Genomic DNA, 12,620 nt, shown 5'->3' on the forward strand with positions numbered 1-12,620 from the left:
GAGTAATTTTTCTCATTTGTTTTCAGAAAAACCAGGAAACTGCCAAATCGTGACTCACAAGATTCAATTAAATGCCGAAAAACCTTGTAGGACTAAACCGTATCGTTATGATAAACAAAAAGACCTAATCATCGAAGAACATATTCAGGAGATGTTAAAGAATAAAATAATAACGCCCATAAATAGTGAGTACGCGAGTCCAGTCGTACTATGTAGGAAAAAGAACGAGTTTCCTCCTTCGGATAAAAGGGCTTGGAGGTTTGCTATTGATTACAGAAAACTAAATAGTATTACCAAATTTCCAGTTTACCCTTTGCCGGTTATAGACGAGATCATTAGACAGATCAAATCGACAAGATATATGTCTACTTTGGACTTAACGTCTGGCTACTATCAAATAGCTATGAGACCCGAAGATATACACAAAACCGCGTTTATAACAAAATCGGGCACTTATGTATTTTTACGCATGCCCTTTGGGTTGTGTGGGGCCCCATCAACATTCCAGAGAGCTATGGACATTGTTCTAAAGCCTGTCCTAGGAAAATCAACTTTAATTTATCTAGATGATATAATTACGTTGGAACAACACATTAATGACCTCGAACAAGTTTTTAAATTATTAAAAGAGGCCGGTCTTACAATTAACGCCTCAAAATGCAAGTTCGCAACTAAAGAACTTAAATATCTCGGTTATAAAATTTCGCAAAAGGGTATAGAAACGCAAGATTCAAAAATAAAAGCTATTAAGAATTTCCCACCGCCCAACACCCCCAAGAAACTTTCTTCTTTCCTTGGATTATGTTCTTACTATCGATCTTTCATAAAAGATTTCGCTAATATTGTTGAACCACTCTTAGTAATCAAAAGAAAAAGGGCTAAATTTACATGGACAGCGGAAGCTAACACAGCTTTTGAAAGATTAAAAGAAGCGCTTATTAATGCCCCTGTTTTAAAATTCCCTGAGGGGGACGAAAACCTGGAAATTGCAGCAGATGCGTCAGACTATGCGGTGGGTGCGGTTCTTATGCAAAATAACCATCCGCTGGCATTTTTTAGTAAAACATTGAATCAGACACAAAGGAATTATACAGCTACAGAAAGAGAAACATTAGCCGTATTAATGGCTGTACACAAATTTCGAGTTTATTTCGGCAAATCGCCAGTAACAGTCTTTTCGGATCATGCGGCTGTTGGTAGACTTTACTCGGGAAAAAACCTAACGCCCAGGTTAATAAGATGGGCTTTAAAACTCCAAGAATATAATATCACAATAAAATATAAACCGCGTAAGGAAAACAATGTAGCTGACGCACTTTCTCGTATAAAACTGGACGATGAAGGAAATGAACTTAAATGCGCTGTGTTGACTTCAAAAATTTTAGATTCTAGAGATACGGTTATTACTGAACTGAAAGCTGATCCTGAATTTGGAAATATCTATGCTTATTTGAAAGACCCCGAAAGCTTTGAGCAAAGAGATATCGATGCGATAAGAAATAGAGCAAAAAACTATGAAATAATAGATAATTTATTATTCTATACGAAAACAACAAACGAAAATCTTGAGTATAAACCAGTCATCCCAGCCTCGCTTCGATTAAGCATTTTGAAGGAGTTGCACGAAGAAAAAACAGCGGGCCACCTCGGGGTCAGAAAGACTATAAAAAGGGTACGCGAGGCGGTATATTTCCCGCAATTATACAAAATAGTAACGGCGTATGTCAGGTCCTGCAATCAATGTCAGTTAATAAATGATATTAATTACAGCCCGGCCGGGTACTTAAATAGCATTCGCGCTACATTTCCGAATGAAATTTTAGGCATAGATCTCCTTGGTCCCTTCCCCCAGAGCGAGTTAAATAAAAATCGTTTTCTTTTAGTAATAGTAGATCATTTTTCAAAATGGATAGAAATTGTTCCTCTTAAACGCGCGTCAGCCAAAACAGTCGCAGATGCATTCTTACACAGATACATTTTAAAATACGGTGCACCGATAAAAGTCATTAGCGATAACGGAAAACAATTCATTAGTCAAATATTTGAAAACATATGCAATGGACTTGGCATACGCCATATCAAAATGGTTCCGTATATACCACAGGCTAACATAGCAGAAAGAGTTAATAAAAACATAGTAAAAATAATTCGCAGTTACGTGAGCACACATCACAAGCGCTGGGATGGCTACATAAATGAATTAGCTTATGCTTTAAGAACGGCACATCATGATACTACGGGAAAAACTCCAGCAGAATTATTTTTAGGCAGAAAGTTAATTACGCCTTTAGATAAATTATTCTTTGTGCAACAAAGAGAGCAGGAGTTTAAACAAAAAGATGTGCAAAAGCTCATTGATCAGGCGCTTAAAACCTCGGATACGGCAAGAAATAGGCAGAAACTATATTACGATAGAAAACGCCGTGAAGCAGATTTTAAAGTTGGGGATAAAGTATTGAAGCGGAAATTTTCTTTATCAAGTGCCCCAGACAATTTTATGGCAAAGCTAGCTCCAAAGTTTGAAGGCCCCTATGTAATTCAGGAAATCAAAGGAGTAGTCTTATATCTTAAGAACGAGAGAGGGGAAATCTGTAAAGCAAGTCCCGACCAGGTGAAAAAATACTATAATCCAAATGATTTTGAAATCCTTAAAAGTTTCTTGCAGGACTCAAGTCTAAACGAAATAGAAGGGCCAGAGACAACAACTATTCCACCACCCAAGAAACAGAGAACTGAAGAGAGACCTAGCACTTCTACAACCCGGACGTCGGTATCAAAAAGAAAAAATAATTTTCAAACTCCAGCGTTTAAGAAAAACAAAAATACAGATGCACCGGGTAAAGAAACCGTGGTAAAGAGAAAAACACCACCTACAAAGGATAGCAGGAGAAATTACACATCAAGGAGAACGCGCACACGGCCACAGAGTCAGGTGCCAGCAAGGCCGCCGTTCCGGAAACTGAAACGCCAACAGGAGGCACAAAAATACGAGGAACAGAAGAAATTCAAGAAGGACTCCAGACCGGAGGACGTCAAGACCAGCCGTCCCAGGGAGAAACGGAAAGGCCAACAACCAGACGATTATTCCGTCTAGAGGCCAGCATGTAGAGGACGCAAAAGAAAAAGCAACGTGGACGACACTCGGAGGGCAGTAAGGAGAAGATTAACATCCATGAAACCTCTAACTTGGGACCAATTCTGCCAAAAACGAATGACGGAGTTTCAAGCATCGAAAACTCAAAGATAAGTTAAAACCTTCTATAATTTTTTTTTCTCTTTTGTTCCGAAATGTTATGCATAAGTACGAAGTTCTATGTTTTGACGAAAGTCAATATGTCTCGGTTGAGACTTAGTTTTGTTTTACTTTATTTAGCTAAGGCAAAAGTATTATTTCCTTTAAGTGTAAAAGCTAAAAACAAGCATTTTCTGTTGGTCGAATGACTAATTCTGTTATGTTAAAGCCAAAATTTGGCCGAAGATAAAAATAACTTCGTATTCTTGTATTAATAAGAATTTTACTTTCAGTGCCGCCAGCTTGGCGAAGAATGAGTAAAGTAAAAATTTATTTTCTCTTATTCATTTTATGGTAAATTGTAAAAAGCATATGTATTAAAATTTTGTAAATGTACGTAAAATACTTGAATGTTATGTAAAAGTAGAATTTAGTCTAGAAGCATAAAATTGTAGATGCTAAAAGTGAATGCTTAAAAGCAATGAAGTCAAAATTTAAGTAGTAAATTGTAGATAAAGTCATGCTTTAGAGCGAAAGCCTGCATGTTTAAAGATGAATGAGGGGGAAGTTAGAATGAATGTGTTTTGTAGGGTTCTCCACCTACATTTGAATTTTTAAGACTATTAAAGTAGCTCATTGAGTGGTAGAATGTCGAGTAAGGTGTGTCTATTTGGTCGTTGAATTCTAACAAATCATGGTGGTTAGGGGAAGTGTTGTAAGACTAAAACACAAATATTCCCGTTTGACACCACACATGGTGGAGAGCCAGGGTAAAGTTAAATTAATGCTTGAAAAATTGAATGAATGTGAAGTAAGCAATAACTAAAAAAACGAATCGTTTAAAAACAAAAATTTATTGTGTCAAGAAAGTCTAAATTATAATGTATGTAGAAAAATACTGATACTTATTCCTTCCAGATGCTGGAAGGAAAGACCAAGATTGATTGATGAAGTCCAGGAAAAGTTGCTGTAAGAAGAAAGCTTTGTAACGATCAGCAGAATTTTAGTATACAAATGGTTATATAAGATTTTTTTTTTTTTTTTTTGTGTAAACGAGGTTCTCGCCAATTAGTTCAGAATTAGAAAAGCTTACAACAGGTCCTTTGTAGGACCTGCTTCCAAGTTTTCCAAATTCTGGCAGCGGCAAATGTAGGGTTTATATTTATTTTAAATAACATTTATTTTAAGTTTAAACTATCTTTCCTGTCAAGCCTTACTTTCCCCTGGAACTGCCAATGCCAGAATATGTAAATTTTAGTAGAACGCGCAAGGATTCAAATTATCAGCGGAAGTATTCTGATTTAAATAGAAGGAAACGAGTTCGATGTGTGATATTCTTACTGCACGAGCGCGGAGGTAGTTAGCGAGAATTGAAGAACCCCGCGTTGCGGCCTATGTGCTTGGCGGGAAGTAGTGGTAATCGTTCCAGTGAGCTTCAAGTCTGCTGAATTAGCAGCGGTATTGTAAAACGCGGTGAATTAGTTATTTTAGAGAGCCTCGTAGTTAGAATCTTGTCTTTACTTTCTTTTCAGGTTATTATTTTTATTTGACTGCCAAGTTGGCACAGTCTGTGAGCGTCAAGAGCACGCAATTGTAATTTTATTGCGTTGAATAAAAAGGGACTTAAACCCTTCACAAGGCTCTATCTTTTATACAAGTTTTCACAGTCACCTCTTGGTTGCGTGCAAGTTGGAGGCGCGCAACGTTATAGTATGATTAATGAACATGCCAAATATCTACACGAAGTTTCTAAAACTTTAAAAGAAGTGGCGTTTAAAGTGAAAGCTTCCAAATGAAAGATCGTGGTTAATAACATCGAAGGATTATAAAAGATGAATCCAAAATAATTACAGCTAAAAATTTTTGAAAAAAAAAATGTTGAAAACGTAGCAACGAAACTAGCGCTTTTTTATTTCTGCTCATAATAAAGGAATTCTCGAATGAATTCGAGGAAATTTTAGAGCTCTTGTTTAACTTTAAAAAAAGGCAAAGGTTATTTGGCTAACGAAGACGAATAAAGAAGCGTTAATTTAAGTTTCGGTTTCAAATTTCCGGAGAAAAACTGGATACAGCTGCAAACATGTCGGATTTCACACAAGAGCTGTGCTTATGCAAGATGGCAATCCGACAGCATAATTTAATAAAACTGTCAACCAAATTCAAAGAACTTACCACCGAGCAAGAAGCAATAGGGAATGCTCAGAATTTCAAGGTATATTTCAGCAAGGCGTCTGCAAAAGGGTATATAAACCATACCTCAATCACTCGACCATATTTGGGAAAAAATTTATTTCTAAGATTGATCAAATTGGCTCCCAATTTAAGGAGTAAAATCTAAATATTAAGGGATGGAAAAGGATGCAATGAAAGGAAATGTCGTTGCCAATGCACAGTCGAGAATTAAACCGGGTGATAAAGTAAATGGGATAAAATATGCTATGCTAATTTTAAAAACTTTAGATTTTTAAGACAGAGTAATAAAGGATCTGGAAACAGATCCCAAGTTTAAAACTACTCACGCATATTTAGAGGATCCTGACAATTTTGATTATGCCGGTATTACTGGTATTAGAATTAGGGTCACGAAGTACGAAATTATTTAAGACATTTTGTTTTGCACGAAAGGAAGAGATAAATATACAGAATTACGATAATTTATCTCCCAAAATTTAAAAATAAATATGGAAACTGGGAAAGCAAAATGATTCATTGAAAAAGGAACGAAAGTAAATTCATAAAATACACTTAGGGATTTATTATTAAATAAATATGACATTCGCTGCTCAGTGACGCTGACGGTGAGGCATAGCGGCACTCTAAACATGCGGCCAGCCAAAAGTCCTCTAGTGTGGTATGGTAGAAGGGGAGAGGGGTGGGAGACCCTCGAACCCATACCCCCGCGGTGCTGTCCATCAAAACTGGCGGCGGAGCTGCTAAATCGTGTGCCACTTGTAGGGTGCTCAAGGCTGTTGTCAACGGCAGACGTATCTTGCGCTTCTTGCCACGACGAATTTCATGGGCTTGGGCTGATGTTACTGTCAGACAAGTGAGCATAAGTAACAGCAACAACCATTTCTGTCAATTGATATCACAGCTATATTACTTTTAAAGCAGGTGATGGCTCTCAGAACAGCACAAAATAAATATACAAATCGGAAGATATTTTAAAAAGTAATAATCTTTGCTTTTTTTTTTATCTCAGGTTAATTACTATATTTCAGGCAGTTTCTGTTTTTCTGTGTAATAATTCCTTTGCTTCACAACAATCGTAATCCAATGACTTAAAAGATTTATAATTTCTTGTAGAGTACCACTTTTATTCCCTCCTTGAATAGCTTGGGCAAATGCTGCAGAAACCTATTTCAAAGATGACAATCGCTTCCATGAAGGAACAGTTTGGTGAAGAGTTCGAAATTTGAAAAATTTTTGGTTGAGGTAAACTTCCCTGCTTCTACTGGTCAGGAGACTGGCCACAACTTTCCCATGTGCGGGAATCTTTCAAAATTTCTTTTCAATCCCTAAGCAAGTCAGATAATTTTTTATGAAGTTTTGTCACAATTTTTGCAACAATTCAAAGTAATATAGTGAAGTTAACACATTTTTCACATGAAACTCTATCTTACGCAAGAATTCCTTAATAATCCTAAGCAGAGATCTGCATTTATTTCACCAGTGCTTGAGCATCTTGAAATGTTTGAAGTCGTAGAAAGAAAGGATTTTTCAACTGGATTGACTACGATTTCATTGCTGGACAAAGTTTTTAATTCATGTTTTGTCAGTGCCTATTATTCGAGAAGGAAATCCTTCACCATCAAATCTTCGTTCAAATAACGTTGCATCAGACAATGAAAGATCAACTAGAGATCAAATATTTCCCTGCAACAGTTTCTGTCAAAGCTCGGCATGTTGATATTGATGAAACCACTACTTTGTGATATTTTCTCGTATATTGCCTAACGAACTTCTTTCTATCTAGCTCGACACAAATATCGCACTAGATTAGGGCCGGCTAAGCTCTTTGCTCCCCGGCACTTCTAAAATTTTCCATTCTTTAATTCTGCTACTCAGTGCAGCTGTATCGGGTGCCTCATTATTCATTTCCTTTCAGCAAAATAAAAAACGCAAAATATGTTAAAATAGAAACAAACTGCTTCTATTTTAGATCGTAGCCGCTTACATTTGTTTGAATTTGCTCCAAGCTAGAATAGCAAGCAAATGGCGCGAATAAGGAGGGGCAGGAACAAAAATGTGTCACCACGGAAATTACGTGCGCAGGCTCATTTAAGGTCAATTTAAATCCCTCGTTTCGGGCTTTTATTGGAAGGCGTTAGTAACTCCTAGGATCCTCGAAATGGAACTCAAAATGGAATTATACTAAAGCATACTTCGGTCTTTTACCAAGCCAACTTTGGTAAAAGCTAGGTTTTTACCGGTGAAACCTAGTATTTACCAGACTTCGGGCTTTTACAGACGCAGCAGACAAACATAGATCCCTGATCCAGTCCGACTTGCGGACCCATGCGGAGTTTGTATATCCTATGGTCCAGGGGACCTCGTCCTCGCGGGCGCAACCCCCGCGGTCCCCGCCCGGCTTTATACAAAGCATTGGGCAGAACATCGTAGATATGAATTGAACTTAGCCAATTTGCCTCCGGGCACCGTTCCATCGGCTAAACGTACGTCCTAAGATACGCTCTGACCACTCTGTCAGTCCCCGTAACGAGAACTGAATGGGGTCAAACCCCCGGGGCCTCGGTCGACGATCTCCAATCTAGCTCCATCACAACCGAACGAACAGATACGACAATACCAGTACGGTCCCTGCAAAGCCTGAACAAACCTGAGCACAATTCTCGGGTTCTAGTCCTGTGAAGTCAAATTATATACCCCCATGGTTGAGACTGCCTGGGTGCAGATCCTAACCAATACTTTCCAGGAAATCTCCTGAGTCAACCCCCGGGGGGGGGGGTTCGGGCTTTTACAGTAACATATGTTTATATATTTATTTATATATATATTCTACTTTGTTTCGTGTCTTTGGCAACAGCGCGTGAAGAAATTTTTTCTGGCTTGGGTTACGTCTAAATGTTGTCATGGTTAACTTGCAAGTAGATGAAATCTGCAGCTGATTACGATGCTCCCGCACATTATGAGATGATTGTAATCGGCGGTTTCCCATATCCCATGTATATTCCAATAGTCTTTCAATAGTATTCCAATATCTTCCAATAGTCATCTGTGACGACTTTAATTTAAAACATATTATATGTGGTCCAGTACAAACAAATCCTCGTCGATCAAAAATACGTGGGAACATTGGCAAAATCTAATTCTACTCTTAACGTCATGAAGTCAGTTATGCAACTTATGCATGTAAACGACTCAGACTTTATTGCTTATCTTTAATCCTACAATGTTTATGTCATTCTGATTGTCATTTTTTTCTTCCATTCACGTCAATGTAATGTTCAATTATTTAGTCACTATATTGTTTACTTACAACTGTAAGAAACTGCCTATCTGTTTACATGTTTACTTGAATTTTACACTGCTTTAATTAATTGTTTGTTTATGTATATATTTCATTGTGTATAATTTCGTTGTATGTATATAATTTTTCATTTGTATATATATTTTCATTTATGTATCTATATTGATTTATATGTATGTATATATGTTCCATTTATATGTATTTATGTATGTTAATTTATATGTATATCACTATAGATTTTACTTACAACTGTAACAAATTGTATATCTGCTTATATGTTTATTATTCTGTAGAGACATTAGGAATTTTTGGAAGCCGGAGAGATGAAAAATTAGCAACTGCCTTCACCGGGAATCGAACCACGGACCTCTGAAATACTGGCCCAGCGTGCAGAACTACTACACCACGAAGACACGTTAGGAAAGTGGGAGAAATACCTTATATACTCCCCCTTTTAAAGGGCGACTGGGATTTTTAGGGACCCAATCGCCAAATCCCGGGTGTGGAGAGTAATCATCCATAACCCTTTTAGTTCGGGCGCCACTGTAGAGACATTAGGATTTTTCGGAAGCCGAAGAGGTGAAAAGTTAGCAAACGCCTTCGCCGGGAATCGAATTGTATATCCCATATATCCCATATATGCTCAATTTGGAAAGACCTGGAGTTTAGGGCACGCTAAGGAAGGTTTATGATACTACGTAGGTATTTACTAGGAGCATTTGGGCCCGCAATACTCATTGTATGGATGGGCATACAGTATATCTTGCTGAAAGTTGGGCTCCCAACTGACGCGACATTAACTACAATATGTCGTACTACAATATGTGGTACTACAATATGTCGCTATCATATTGCCGGTCGTTGAATTGCAAAGAATTGGTAAAGGTGGTTTAGTTTCACGAGCTTAGCAAATGGTAACGCCAGATGCGATTAATGCATGCCGATCCACAATGAGATTTAAGCGTATAGTATTGGACATGTCAACGAGCTTCTCCAATTCTTCGATTATCCGACTCAAGGCATAATTGTTCTCTGCATGGCTCCAAACGGAACTGTATGGCTCTTGAATAAAGTTTGGCATCCGTTTGAAGCGATGGAGTGAACTGAACACTGCATGGCTCCAAGCAGATACATTGTGAGCTTCACGGTCAGAACATAAATATAAACATTACAGCAGATGCCGATGAAGTAGTATCAGATATCGCAAATTATATCTATAATGGAATCCAGCCTTTTCCAGCCGTGTAGCAACGGTGCTTCAGGACAGTACATATCTAAAAATAGGATAGAGCTGTTCAATGACACTGCTGATTATAGATGGCTTTTTGGAAGCACTAACATACTCTTTTGCAAAAAAATCAGAGAGCCATGAAGGAAGTGGTTGTTTTTATGAAATTGAATACGTGTATAGCTCATACGCAGATAATAAAATGATTAAAAATCAAGGTCATAGTACCTGTTCACGGCTCATAATCACCCATTGAGTGTTCAAATTAGTAGTTGGTAGAACCGCCCCTGGCGACAATGCATGTTGAATTCGTCGAGGCAAGGAATGGTAGAGGTTCCTAATGTCATCCTGCGACACATTCTGCCAAGCATTCATCAGTTGTCGCTCGAGATATGCGATATTTTGTGGGCCCGAATCTGGCGGCCTACTATGCCCCAGACATGCTCGATTGATGAAAGGTCTGGTGACCTTGCTGGCCAAGGAAAAATATCAATCGCACGGAGACAGTCCAAAGATATGCAGATTCTTCACATCAAGGATCTTAAAGGAAAAGCTGCATAAATTGTCCAATACAATGCGGAGAACAGCTGCTGCTAACTGGGGTGTCTCCTCGCAGATGCTCAAAATATGGTATGCCACAGTCGTTGAGCGCATAGCTCTTCATGGCGTTTTTATATGGGGGGTCAATGTCACGATTAACATGCAACATGCATTGAACTCCGCGCAAAGACCATTTCTTCTGGGCATCTGCAGAGTATTCCGTACCTCTCCTACAACTGCATTAAATGTATTAGCTGGGCTTCCGCCCCTGCACTTAATAGTACAGAGCGAGAGTGTTGTCGTGAAAGTGATCAGACTAAAACAAGACGTTACTATTTGGAGTAAGACTTGTGTATCCTCGGACTACGAGAATCACATTGCCCACTCTCCTTACCACCCTGCAGACTTCGATATAGAAGCAAACTGTAATCTTCCAAGTGCATTAGAACTCGGGACTGGCAGTTCCTGGTATGCAATAGAAGGTAACCACATAATCCATTTCTGGGCTAGGAAGCTTCGTCCCAGTAACTCGGTGTTTCAGGCAGAACTTACAGCCCTAAAAGCAGCTCTTGACATTACTGCTAACAATGGCAGGTATAAAGTAATTTACACAGACTCAATGTCAAGCTTGCAGGCCATCTAGGGCGGCCGCAGTAGACATCCCATTGTCAGAGACATACAGAAACTATTAATTTCGATTCCTGCAAGTCTGAGTCCCCAGCTACAATGGGTTCCAGCCCATACGGGGATGAAAGGAAATGAAGCAGCGGATATGATTGCGAAAGGCGTAGACAATGAACCACGTGAGTAGCATTGGTGTGCCCCTTCCGCACTCATATCTGAAAACTACTCTCAAATGTAAACTAATGAAGCAGTGGCAAAACTACTGGGAGACAAGCACCACAGGCAGAAAGCTGTATGACTTCCAACCAAAAGTTAACCACAATTTAAATAGCAGCTTTTCCCCCTCACACAGCATCTGACAGGGCATGGCCCATATATGTCCTATCTTCACATATTTCGCCTAAGAGACAGTGACCAATGTATTTGTGGCAGTATTGGTGACTCAGATCACTACCTGTTTGACTGCTCGCACACAGGGAATTCAGATTTAAAAAGACCAACTGCAATCAATATGCCGGCATGGTTCAAGAACACAAGAATAAATATGCCCTCAGCCGTATTAGAGACTGCACTACCATTGCTAAAAGCATTGCAGACAACCTGGAGTGACTTCTTTTCTTTTATACCGTGCCGTCAGCAGCCCGCTCTGTACATATATTAATTTACTTAATGTCTTGTTTTTTTGTTGTTTTTGCTGTTTTTTAATTATATTTAATATTATGATTAATCCAGAACTCATTTAATGTATTCCACAATTTGTAATGTATTTGGTCATCTTAACATTTGTACTTGATTATTATAGCACAACCTTAATATAACTGTATGCCTAACATGTACGATAATAGTGAAAAGTGTTCCGCTTAGTCTCAGCAGTCCCCACCATGCACCTTCTTTCCATGTTCTGGTCCTTATTTCAATGTTCCTCGTTTCGTGGCCAATCCCCGGAGGACACAGTACTAAGCTCTTTATTTATATTTATTCATGCATTTATTTTTAATTCCATCGACGGGATCCAACAGGCTGAAAAGCACCTAACCCAGTGGGCCAGCTGTTCCGTCGATGGTGAAAAGAAAAGAAAGTCCAGAGATATGCGAGCGGTATGTAACTTGGCATTATCTTGTTGGAAAATGGTCCCAGGATAATGTGCCATGAAAGGAATGCAACTGGACGCAGGATGGTATCAACATATTGTTGAGCTGTTAAAGATGTACGGAGGATGAGTAAAGATGACATGCTGTCATAAGAAATAGCGCCCCACACCATCACGCCAGGGGTTATGGCTGTATGTCTTTGTAAAACAAAGGCTGATTGGGACCGCTGGCCTCCGTCCTCTCCAGACACGAACACGGTGGTCATCTGCTTCAAGAGTGAAGCAGGATTCATCGCTGAACACTATACGATGCCAGTCAGATGGTAGCCATGATGATCGACTGCGACAGCACTCCAGACGACTCCGCCAATGTTGTGGGGTCAAAGGCAAATGTCTTAAAGGCTTCTGTGAGCGT

Source organism: Stegodyphus dumicola, chromosome X1, assembly GCF_044657685.1.
Source record: "Stegodyphus dumicola isolate Sdum_Otavi_A_Nest chromosome X1, ASM4465768v1".
Lineage (NCBI taxonomy): Eukaryota > Metazoa > Arthropoda > Arachnida > Araneae > Eresidae > Stegodyphus > Stegodyphus dumicola.